Raw genomic sequence first — 12,057 nt, 5'->3', positions numbered from 1 at the left:
GACTAGGTTAAGATATTCTCATTCCACATTAACTTGTACTGCATTTTTATACTTTTTATAAATAAAAAAAAATGTTCAAAATAACATGTCGTTTTAATAATTTAATTTAAACAAAAAAATCGAGTAAATAAGTTAAGAGAAGTAGATTTAGGAGTTTGTTGAAGAGTTTACTTAGTTATTAAAAGAAGTAGATCTTATTTTTTATACTACTCCATCAATTTAAATTTTTCCTGTCATTAGTCTCTTCCAACTTTTTTTTGTCTAGGCTGGATCGAGTCACTTCATTAGTAATCAAGGATTCAATACACATGTCGGAATAAACAAAATCATGGGAAAATGAGGCATCTATATTGCACTTGTATTGGTTTACCTCTGATCAAAGTCATGATCGTTAATTTGTGGCCGACTTTTCACGTCTGCCCATATTACTGGATGTGATTTTTTCTAGCTTCCAAACATGGTTTCTTCCAACTTAATCAAATGTTTTTCGTCTGAATCAAATTATCAGAATACAACCGTTCTTATTAAATTATTTGAGGAAGATTCTGTTATCTAAGTAGTCCTGTCCGGCATAAGTGTCATTAATTAGTCCCGATAATTGCGCACAAAAAATTAAACCGGCACCCACTTTATCTTTTAAACACACTTCCTTCCCTCCAAAAAAAGTGTGGTGAGCATTTGTCCACATCATCAATGTTTGAATTTTGATGTCAACTTGTTTTTAGAGAATAATAATTACATAAGGAATCCTTTCTTTCTTTTTTTTTTATCTATGGTGCAGGAAATATCCCTTACGCAATTTACATTTTTGAAATGAAAGAATTTATGTTGTGGTCATAGGAAAGAATCTACATAAACCAAAAATGTCATGGGTACAGTGGCAGGCGTGGTAGGAGATAGGCCATTTCTTGTGAGATTCTGTGTATCAAATGATCGAAGTACTAATTAGTTACTTGACTCTTACTCCACACCATGTGTGTGTATAAATTGAGACAAAATGGATAGAAAGAAAAAGGAATATATAAAGGATAAGCTTGTGTGAATGATTATGTCACAACTTCAATTCTAAACAAGATTACAATTTGAATAAAATTTTCATTAATTAAGTTTCAAAAATATCATTTTCTCTTCAATTTAATCCCAAAACTTTCAAAATATATATATATATATATTTCCGGATTTGCATTATGTGTAGTCACCGACTGCATATAGTCGTGCCGTCACGGCTTCCTAGCTGTCCATCACACACTTTAAAATTTGAAGACTAAAACTTCACATTTTATAAAATTAAAATATCCCTTTATTATAGGCTAGCTGATCAAAATCATACTGTCAAGAAGTCGTGACTGCATGCGCGCAGTCAATAACTGAACATAATTTCAATTTTGCTATAAAAAATTATATATATATATAGCACACCAATATCTGATATAAAGTTGCAAAATGGGCTCCATGTATACATGCAGAGTGTAAAAGGCGTTGCTTTAGATTTTGGGGGTCAAAATTTACATAAGCTTTTGTGTGTGGACATAATCAAAAGCTCTTCCCAACCATTGTGAATGGTTATGAAGAAGTTGGGCTATTTTCTATTGTGGTTGCCGGTTGGTAAAAGGAAAAATCAAATCAAGCTGTTCATATATATCTTATACTACTTACTAGCTATATGCATATACTTATAGGCATGTTCTAATTAAGTGTCCCATGCCATGTGACATCTCTGAATATGGCCACCCCGGCCGGGGGTTCCCATTTGTACTATCACAAAATTGGTCTCTAAAGTGGAATTTTTGGTTGACATAATAAGGTACAACCGGTGCAAAGCTGTTAAAATTTAAGTAGAAGTCGATTGGCTTAAGCCCTAGAGGTCACAAATAATATAACTTGATAATTTTTTGAAGTGATTAACATACTTTGATTGGGTAAACTTTGTTTAGATTATAATTATATGGATAAATGAGTTTAAACAATTTATTAATTAATGAATCTTTTTATCTCTAATTATAAGACCATTAATCTATCCCTATACATAAGACTTTATTGAATTTTTATATATACATTTCTTGGTCATATTTTTGTGTGGAAATTTGACTAATGACTATAGGTTATAATGTTATTATATTAATGTTACACTATCTTAAGGATTGTCAACTGTCTCCACAAATTAATACGAGTCTTTTCAACTTGTTTTATTCTTATTCACTCATTTTTTAAAACTTTTCAGAAGGTCGGTTCATCTCAAAATTGTCTCAATTACCAATTAAAATTAGTATTCACTCATTTCTTATGTTCTAGAGCTAGTGAAAAGATCATATGCATCTATTTCTAATAAGCAGTTTCTTAATAGTAAAGTCTCTTAAATACATGGACTCACGATCCTTCTCATTTGAATTTGAATTTGATTCATACATGTCCATTTGCCTACAAGCAAGTGTTAAAAGTTGTTCATTAAATATGTTTTGCATACTCGCGATCACTCTCTACCTTCATTAGCCTTAGGCATCACATGTGTTATTTTTGTCATCCATATCTAATTCACCACAACCACAAAGTTATCCTTATCCTCTTTAGGTATACGCTATTTTAATCTTCAAACTTCAAATTATGACGCTTAGTTCACCGTCAAAATATTTACATGTACACCTTTTACATTTGGAAGTGTCTGCGCAACTGTAGTGTGGTACCTACTCATGACCCTCTTTCACACTTTTTTCTTTTTCTTTTCAGAGATCTAAAATCCGAAAATATTAGTTTTAAGTAGTGCCCTAAAAATACTAGTTAGCAAGACCCATTACTACTAGTATAGATGAAGAAAAATTAAAATTAGGCCACACCACACATACAAGTATGTTAAGTGAACCCTATGTGAAGTGGGAGGAAGTATCTATCACTAGACACATGGTTGGGGAAATGGACCCTGTTGGAAATAATTACTTCATGATTGCTGGAAGTTTAAATATTTTACACTGTTTAAATATTGAATGCAATATTAATATATGTCCTTTTTACTTGTCAAACATTCATGGTATCACCTTTCATCACATGCTATTCATAGTATAAAATCCAGAAATTACTTCAATTTACTTCTTGTACACCAGATTTTGAACAACTCTTTCATCAATCTCCATAGGTTGGTTCTCTATTATTCCGTAGAAGTTGCGGCAATAATTACATTCTGTCCACCACTTTTGTAGTACTAGTAATAAAAATAAATAATCGAGATTTTTTTGGTATTAAATTAATTTTGTGATATCAACTTTGGAATCTTTTTGGTGGCAATTACTGTCACTTGTTCATATTGTCCATAATAATAAAGGATCATAATTCATTTAGTTGATTCATCCTCTGATTAGTGTCCCTGTTTTAGGCATAGTAACGAGATCAAAGTAAATTTTGGAACAACTAATAATAAAAGAGAAATAAAATAAATGAAAACAATTAATACAAGAAATTTGATAATATAGTTCTCCGACTCCAAGTGACGGGTAGTATTCGACCGTAGAAGTCCCTACAGTTCGTTCAACTTTTTTGAAGTCAAAATCTTGTTTTTTTCGAAACAAAAGTTCCATTTTTAAGTTCCTTAACATGTAACTTTATGGCACATGGTAGCAGACACTTATAATAACAAGATAACAACAATAATACAATACCCTTGAACCGTACCGCTGAGGCTAGCTAGCGCTCCGCACCCCCAAAATATTTCTACTCTCTCTGCTAACTCAGCTCCTGGGAAATATATTTTCCATAGTTACCGTATCCTGTTATAATTAATCCGAGTCGTCTGATTGGTAGCTGGGATTATTTTGTTCTATAAAACTCTATTTTAAATTTAAATCGTCTGATCTCAAATCAACATCATAATTAATTACAACGTGAAACTATTATTATTTGACAGCAGTAAATTCAGATAAATATGAGTCATGGTTTAAGTTAACATATTATCTAGACTAAGTTTGAAGAACAAGTAATATATAATAAAACTTAATAAGACACTAATTTATTTAAAACAAATGGTAACATCCAGTTAAAAAAACAAATGTATGATCCAAATTTTTTTAAATATGATTCCATGTCCCTCAAGAACAGCATTATACAGAGTACTTGAAATTTGGGCAAAAAGATGTGAAGTAATAAAGGCAAAATGCAGAGCATGTGGCATATTCACATGCCAGTAACTTAGGAAGACATAAAAAATTGAGCCTCGTTAACAGAAAAAACTTCTACGGTTACTAGGTTACACCATAAAATTCATTTAAAAAATTTCTTTTTATCTCTAAATAAAATTCATTTAAAAGAATTTCTTTTATTTTTGAAAAAAGTAATTGTGTTCTCTTTTATTTTATTTTTTATTTTGTGTGCTTAAATAATTGTTATTTTAGATTGTGACTACAAATGTTTATTCACATAGACATAAAAATTGCATTTCGGTGAAATAGTTATTAGTTAAATGTTATTTATCTTTCGGCCAAATTTTAAATTATTAGCAACTTCTTTTCCTAATAACAGGTGGATTAACACCAAAAAGATATTTATCATCTCACACACTTATATCTTTTTCTTTGCTTTCTATCTTTCTACAACACACATGCTTGATTTATCTACGATCAGTGATGATGACAATTAAAGTAGGTGTAGTGTGACGAAATGCGGTTATTCTCCATCGTAATGTAATAGTGTATATGCAAAGACACTTCAATGCTCAAGTTAATAAGAATTTAGGAAAATTTGAAATTTTTTGAAAATGTGTAGCTTTTTCTTTTAAAAGGGTGATTGCTTTTATTGGCGAATAGAATCACTATATAGGTCTAAAATCGTTACACGGATGTGCCCAATCATGCCGTCCAAATAATCGTGGATTGTGATTAGAAGACTCCACTCTCTTTTCATTTTGCGGCCTTTTATTGGCAAGCATTAGTGGGCCTGCGAGTCTTAGGTTTGGACTCTCGTCCAGTTCATAACAATACTCAATTAAGACATAGGATTGGACATGGACTCGTGACCCAACTCAAAATCAACATAAGTGTCAACACATTGAATCATTCGGTCGGATGTGGGTCAGGTCTCAGGTCAATTTGAAGAGATCAATTTCACCGCTCACTTGTAGAAGTCTCGTATAAAGTTAGGGTTTTTTTGCTCTATATGAACTAGTCCACTAAAATTGACACCGGATGAAATCGAATCTAAGACTTTAGAAGAAGCACACTTTAAAGTCTCACGCCAACACCATTAAACCAGCCCAAGTGAGTTCAATTTTTCATTAATTTGTTGTTTTGAGAAATTAATATGAAACATGAAACACAACAAGTAGAACAGCTAGTAGTGATAGATAGGTTTGTAACTAAAAACAGAGAAAAAGATAGTGTGATATTGACGGGTAAAACAAAGACAAAGCATCGATAGCATAAGTGTAATGTACAGTCTATTTCATTATATCCTTCCTCTTGTATTTACTTATTTAGCTAAATCTATGTTTTGTCAGTGACATGTGATGCTGCAACTTGTTGGAGCTGTGGTCAAGACACGAGCAATGTTTAGTTGCAGGCTTTTGTAAAAAGATCATCAAATCAAAGAGCTCGCTCGCAATCTTCCCCCAACTTGCACTGCACATATATAATCTTCTGCACTATGACTAGTAAGCAAGTACTCTATAGGTGTTGCTTTTGTTTGTGGGGTACTTCAAAATTTGATTTATTGATGGGAAAAAACATTGCGCAGCTTTGGTTTTTCGCCTCTAGCCCACCTTGTCCTGTTACTTGTGACATTGGTTGGTTGTTGAGTCATCTAAATGTTAAGAAGTCCTACATCGATGTAAGATGATCTGAATATGTTTTTATAAATAAGGGTAATTATCACCTTACAAATCGATTTTATAGGATTAAGTTAAGCTCAACTTCCAATTCTAAGAAGATTTCTGATCGGGCCATCTAGTGTTGGGCACGAGGGGTGTGTTAAGAAGTCTCGCATCGGTTGCAAGATGATCTGATCATGTGTTTATAAGTTAGGGCAATCCTCACCTTACAAGCCGATTTTATAGGGTTGAGTTAGATCCAACTCTAACTTCTAAGACTAAATCCTAATTAAATTTTACAATGGAACCCTGTATTAGTAGTAATTACTCGTTACCATGTTTTGTAGTTAGTTAATTACTCCATTCATCTTTGATTATAAGCAAAAGTCAACTTTTCATATTCATTCAATAATTGATGAATTTGGTCTATAATATAGACCAGATACATCAATTATTCGACGAATCTAGAAAATAAACTTTTGCTTATAATTGTTAGAATGTGATATAATTCTCAACTGTTTTGATACTTAGTTAGTTGGAAGTTAGTTTTAGTTTGTTAATAAGTTGGTTACAACAACTCATTAGTTAGTTACAACCAATTGTGAAGTTAGTTACTTTATGTGTAAGTGACTTTGTTCACAAGTTAGTTAGTCTTTGGATAGTATAAATAGTGATCATTTGTACTATTTGAAAACAACACTTTGTAAATAGATTAAATGGCCCTGTGTGAAAGAATAAATTTTTTTCTTTTTCTCTTCATTAGCAATCTAGAGTATTCATTCCTTCCTCATTCGAAATTCACTCAATCCATTCGAAGCACATTTTCTCGAAACAGATTTCATGCTCATAGGCTTGCCTTGAGCTTATGCAAATTGTGTGTGTGTGTGTGTGTGTGTGTGTGTGTGTGTGTGTGTGTCATGGTTTTAGAACCAATATTCTGGTTCTTGATGGAAAGAACTGGGATAGGTGGAATGCTTTGACGAAATCATTGTTTGGAGCTCAAGATTGTCTTGATGTGGTTCTAAATGGCTATGATGAGTTGGTAGAGAATCCAACATGCACAGAGAAATGCATTCGAAGAGAATAAGAAGAAAGATTGTAAAGCCTTGTTCTACATTCAACAAAACTGTGATGCTCAACACTTTGAGAAGATTGCTAAATCAACAAAATCTAAAGAGGCTCGGGATATTCTTGAAAGCTATCATGATGGTGGAGCCAAAGTTAAGAAAGTTAAGCTGCAGGTATATAGAAGACAAGATGAATCAATGGTGATGGAGGAAGATCAAAAGGTAAGTGATTATTTCTCGAAACTTCTTGCACTTGTGAATTAAATACAAAACCGTGGAGAGAACATCACTGATGAAATGGTAGTAGAGAAAGTTTTAAGGTCTTTAACTCCAAGTTTCGACTATGTAGTAGTGGCCATAGAGTATTCGAAAGATACAACCACTATGAAAATTGAGGAATTGCAAAATGCTTTAGAAACACATGAGATCAAAGTGCTTAGTAGAGGTTCAGAAAGATTGAATCAACAAGCCCTGCAGGCTCAATACAACAAGAAAGATGATAGTAACAAGAATTTCAAGAAGAAAGGAAAGGGAAAAGGTAGCTGGGAAAATGGTGACAAGTCCAAGGTAGATTATAAACCTAAATCTTCTAAAGGAGAAGGTTTTGTCAAAAACCAAAATAAGAAGATGAGGGACTTTGATAAGAGTAAGGTAAAGTGTTATAATTGTGAAAAATATGGTCACTTTGCTAATGAGTGTTGGTCAAAGAAAGATCAACAAGAAGCCAACATAGCTGAAGGCAGTGAAGCAAATGTTGTGTTGATGATGGCTACTACCTGTGATGATAATGTGAAAAGTGAAGAATGGTATCTTGACTCAGGGTGCTCAAATCATATGACACCAGACAGAAAATGGTTAACTAACTTTAATGCAAGCATGAAGACAAGCATAAGGTTGGCTGACAGCAGCCATCTAGCAGCACAAGGTATTGGTAACATTGTCATCAGAAACAAGAATGATAGATAAGTGATAATTGAGGAGGTACTGTATGTGCCAAAGATGAGTTATAATTTGATGAGCTTAGGTCAATTAGTGGAGAAAGGGTTCTCAGTGACCATTGAAGGTGATTCAATGAAGCTGTTCGATGCAAAGAAGGATTTAGTGCTCAAATCTAACTTGTCAAAGAACAGGACCTATAAATGCAACATTACAACTGATGCTATGATGTGTTTGTCTACAAAAATAAGTGAAGATGTTGAAGCATTATGGCACAAAAGGTATGATCACTTGAATTTTAGGAGCCTGAGTGATTTGAATTCTAAGGAATTGGTGATTGGTTTGCCCAAAATTAATATCAGAAATGAAATTTATGAACTGTGTGTGAAGAGTAAGCACAGTAGAAATTCATTTGTGTCTGATATGCCTAAAAGAGCTATTGTAGCGTTATAAGTGATTCATCCTGACATATGTGGTCTATTTGAGGTTCCATCACTGGGTGGAAGCAAGTATTTCATCACTTTTGTTGATGAATATACAAGAATGTTGTGGCTGTATACAATAAAGCTTAAGAGTGAAGCTTTAGATGTGTTCAAAAGATTTAAAGTCTTAATTGAAAAGGAAAGTGATAAATCAATTAAGATTTTAAGGACAGATGTGATAGTGAATAAGGATGAGAAATGGAAGTGGGAGACAGACCCTGTGCACAAAAATGAGGTTCAATATAATCATATCTATCTAGATTCAAGTGATGAATCAGATGGAGAAGAGGGTTATGAAGAATTTGAACCAGTCAATGGTGGTGATATCAAAATCAAGGTACCAATCATAAAGTAGATATGCACATTTCAAGTGATGATGATGATAAAATTCATCTGTCAACAAGGCCTCAGAGAATAAAGCATATACCAGCCAGTTTAAATGATTGTAAAGTCACTCATGACAATGCAGTTAATGATGAAGGTGAGCTAATTCATTTTGCACTTCTAGCTGACTCTGAATCAGTGAATTTCAGAGATGCTTTGAAAAGTAATGAGTGGAAGAAGAGCTTAAGTCAATTGAGAAAAATCAGACTTGGAAGCTAGTTGTCTTGCCAGACAAGAAGAATAAAATAGATGTGAAATGAGAGTTCAAAGTGAAACTGAACTCTGATGACAAAAATACAGTGATATATTTGCTTATATGTTGATGACTTGCTCATAACTGGAAGCAAAGCTAGTGAAATCGAAGAGCTGAAGTGTAAGCTAAAATTAGAGTTTGAAATGACTAATTTAGGCAAGTTATCATATTTCTTAGGAATGGAATTTCTAAAAGTGCAAGATGGAATAGTGATGCATCAGCAAAAGTACATTGGTAAATTATTATAAAAATTTGAAATGAATGGCTGCAATTCAATTTCAAATCCATCAGAAACAAAACTTGATGAGTGCAGCACTGAAGAGAAGGTTGACTCAACAATGTTTAGACAGATGGTTGGCTGGCACATTGAGGTATGTGTGCAACAGCAGACCATATATTTTCTATTCATTGAGTGTGATTAGCAAATTCATGCATGATCCTAGAAAATCTCAGTTGGCAGCTGCAAAGAGGATCTTTTGGTATCTTAAAGGTACTTTGGATTATGAATGGAGACCAGGTTCCATCTCATTAGAGAGAAAGTAATGAATGGAGACAACTAAAGTGCAGGTAGCAGATGGTTTTACGAAAGTTGTGAAACTTGACAGATTTGAATACTTGAGGAGCAACTTAGTGTCAAATAGTTTTGAATTAAGGGGAAGTGTTAGAATGTGATATAATTCTCAACAGTTTTCATACTTAGTTAGTTGGAAGTTAGTTTTAGTTTGTTAATAAGTTGGTTACAACAACCCATTAGTTAGTTACAATCAATTGTGAAGTTGGTTACTTTATGTGTAAGTGACTTAGCTCACAAGTTAGTTAGTCTTTGAATAGTATAAATAGTGATCATTTGTACTCTTTGAAAACAACACTTTGTAAATAGATTCAATGGCCCTATGTGGAAGAATAAAATTTTTCTTTTTCTCTTCATTAGCAATCCAGAGTATTCATTCCTTCCTCATTCGAAATTCACTCAATTCATTCGAAGCACATTTGCTCGAAGCAGAGTTCATGCTCATAGGTTTGCCTTGAGCCTATGCAAACTGTGCAGTGTGTGTGTTTGATGCTTCTTGCTGCGCCAATAATAATCAAGGATGGAGTAGTATATACTAGTACCTAAGTTAATACTCTGACCATATTTTAAAATCAATCATGAAAAACTGTGGATTACCATTTGGGCTTTAGCCACAAACCAATACCAACATTAAATTTTAATCAAATCCATCAAATTAATTAGTGCATGTTTGAAATCAGAATAAATTTGAGAAAGTTTCGTCAATAAATTTATTTATCTTGTTAAATTTATTTATCTTGTTGTGACATATTCAATTGCAGAAAAAACCTTCTAATCAATAAAATTTGTCAATACAAGATTCAAAACAAAATAGACAATACATATTTTGCAAATAGTTCAATTTTTACATGACATTGTTACTTTTTTTTTTGGTAGAACATGACATTGTTACTTTGTTAGTCTGTTAGGTACAAAGTCAATTCTAAATAAATTTGACATTAAGAAGTGTTGTTGAATTATTTTGCCTTTCGTAATAGCTATTGTTACGTTGGTAGTGCTTTAATTTGCATTTGATATAGTGTAAGTAACCGCAACTTTTCTAAATAGTACTAGTAATGTTGAGAGTAACTACATTTTTTTCACCACAAGTATCCAGTTTATTGGACCACTTAATCTGGATTGGGGATCAGTTTCAGTCCCTCTTAATCGCAGTTGTGGGAGATTGAATCGTGATATTATCTATTAAATCTACCGTTAATCACCACTTGACTGACGGATGAGTATTAACAACTTTTGATACGGGGGTTATAGGTGTGCAATGGGGAAAATTTGAGAAACTTAATGATTTTGCTGGTAAATTTGTTTTTTTTTTTTATAAGTAAATATTAAATTATAAGGAGTACAAGGGATATTTAACCCTTACAATTCAAGAACAAACACCTTAGATACATTGGAAACAGGCTAACGAATTACTACACCAATCTGAAAAAGCTAGATTAGCCTTGCTACTTAGTCGACCTACAAACCAAAACCACGATATGTAAATAATTTTTTACACTAAAGATTGTACATTAACACATTTTCCTCTAAACAATATATTATTTCAAATACACAAAATAATTCATATTGTTATCAACCAAATGATATGACGAAAGTGTTTGCTTTTATGGCATTTTGCCGGTATATTTGTCAATGGTTTATTAATTAGAAATAGCTATTTATAGTTTTTATTAGTTTTGTGTTGCATTTAACTGTTATTTAAATGTATGAAATGACTACGTCCAGAAATAACAACGAACAATGGCGATGCCACGTTCCTTCATTGTACGGAAAACTGTCCAATTCTGACTTATTTTACTATCATCAGCCCCACAAAATCAGCTCCTTCGATGACCATCACATGTTATCAAATCAATTTTCTTTTCCTTTTTTCATTTAAAAATTTATTTATTTATTTATTTAATTTGAATTTGAGTTTTTTTATCATAATTTAAATATTTTTCAGAACTTAATTGAATAAGTATTGGAATGGCCATTGCCATGCCATGGCAATTGTTATGGGTGGACACGTGAAACGCATACTGTGTTCTGAGCAACCAAACTCATTCTGTCCTCCAATTTTATTATCATGAATATCTACGTGGCGATGATGAGGGTTTGTAGCATGCTGATTCATCAGACGATGAATGAATGGTGATAATGTTGGTCACACTTTTTAAACTCAAGTGAGTATTGATGTATTTTTTTAATTGACAGATTTAAAGTGATTTTATTGGAGTGTCAAAAATCTATAAGTTATAGATAAAAAAAAAGATAGAAATGAAAATTGTATATGTATAAATAAATATAAATACAATAAATACAAACTTATAATAATTTGTCAAAGTGCATGCTTATGAGTTATGAGTTTGATTATTGTGACATCAAGAAGTGAAAAAATATTCAGTCGAAATAATGAAGCAAAAACTACTAACGATAAATTAACTTTAAGTGATAAAAAATTGGTTAAATTAAACTATCCCGTGAGCTTAGCTTAGTTAGCCGGACATAATATTTTATATGCATGTTCGAATCCTGATCATTCCGTTTATCCACTTTAAGAGTGGAATTTGTAGTAACTAGACTACTTGATAAAAACA

The sequence above is a fragment of the Trifolium pratense genome, linkage group LG2, assembly GCF_020283565.1.
Source record: "Trifolium pratense cultivar HEN17-A07 linkage group LG2, ARS_RC_1.1, whole genome shotgun sequence".
Lineage (NCBI taxonomy): Eukaryota > Viridiplantae > Streptophyta > Magnoliopsida > Fabales > Fabaceae > Trifolium > Trifolium pratense.
Note: the sequence above shows the minus strand (reverse complement) of the source record.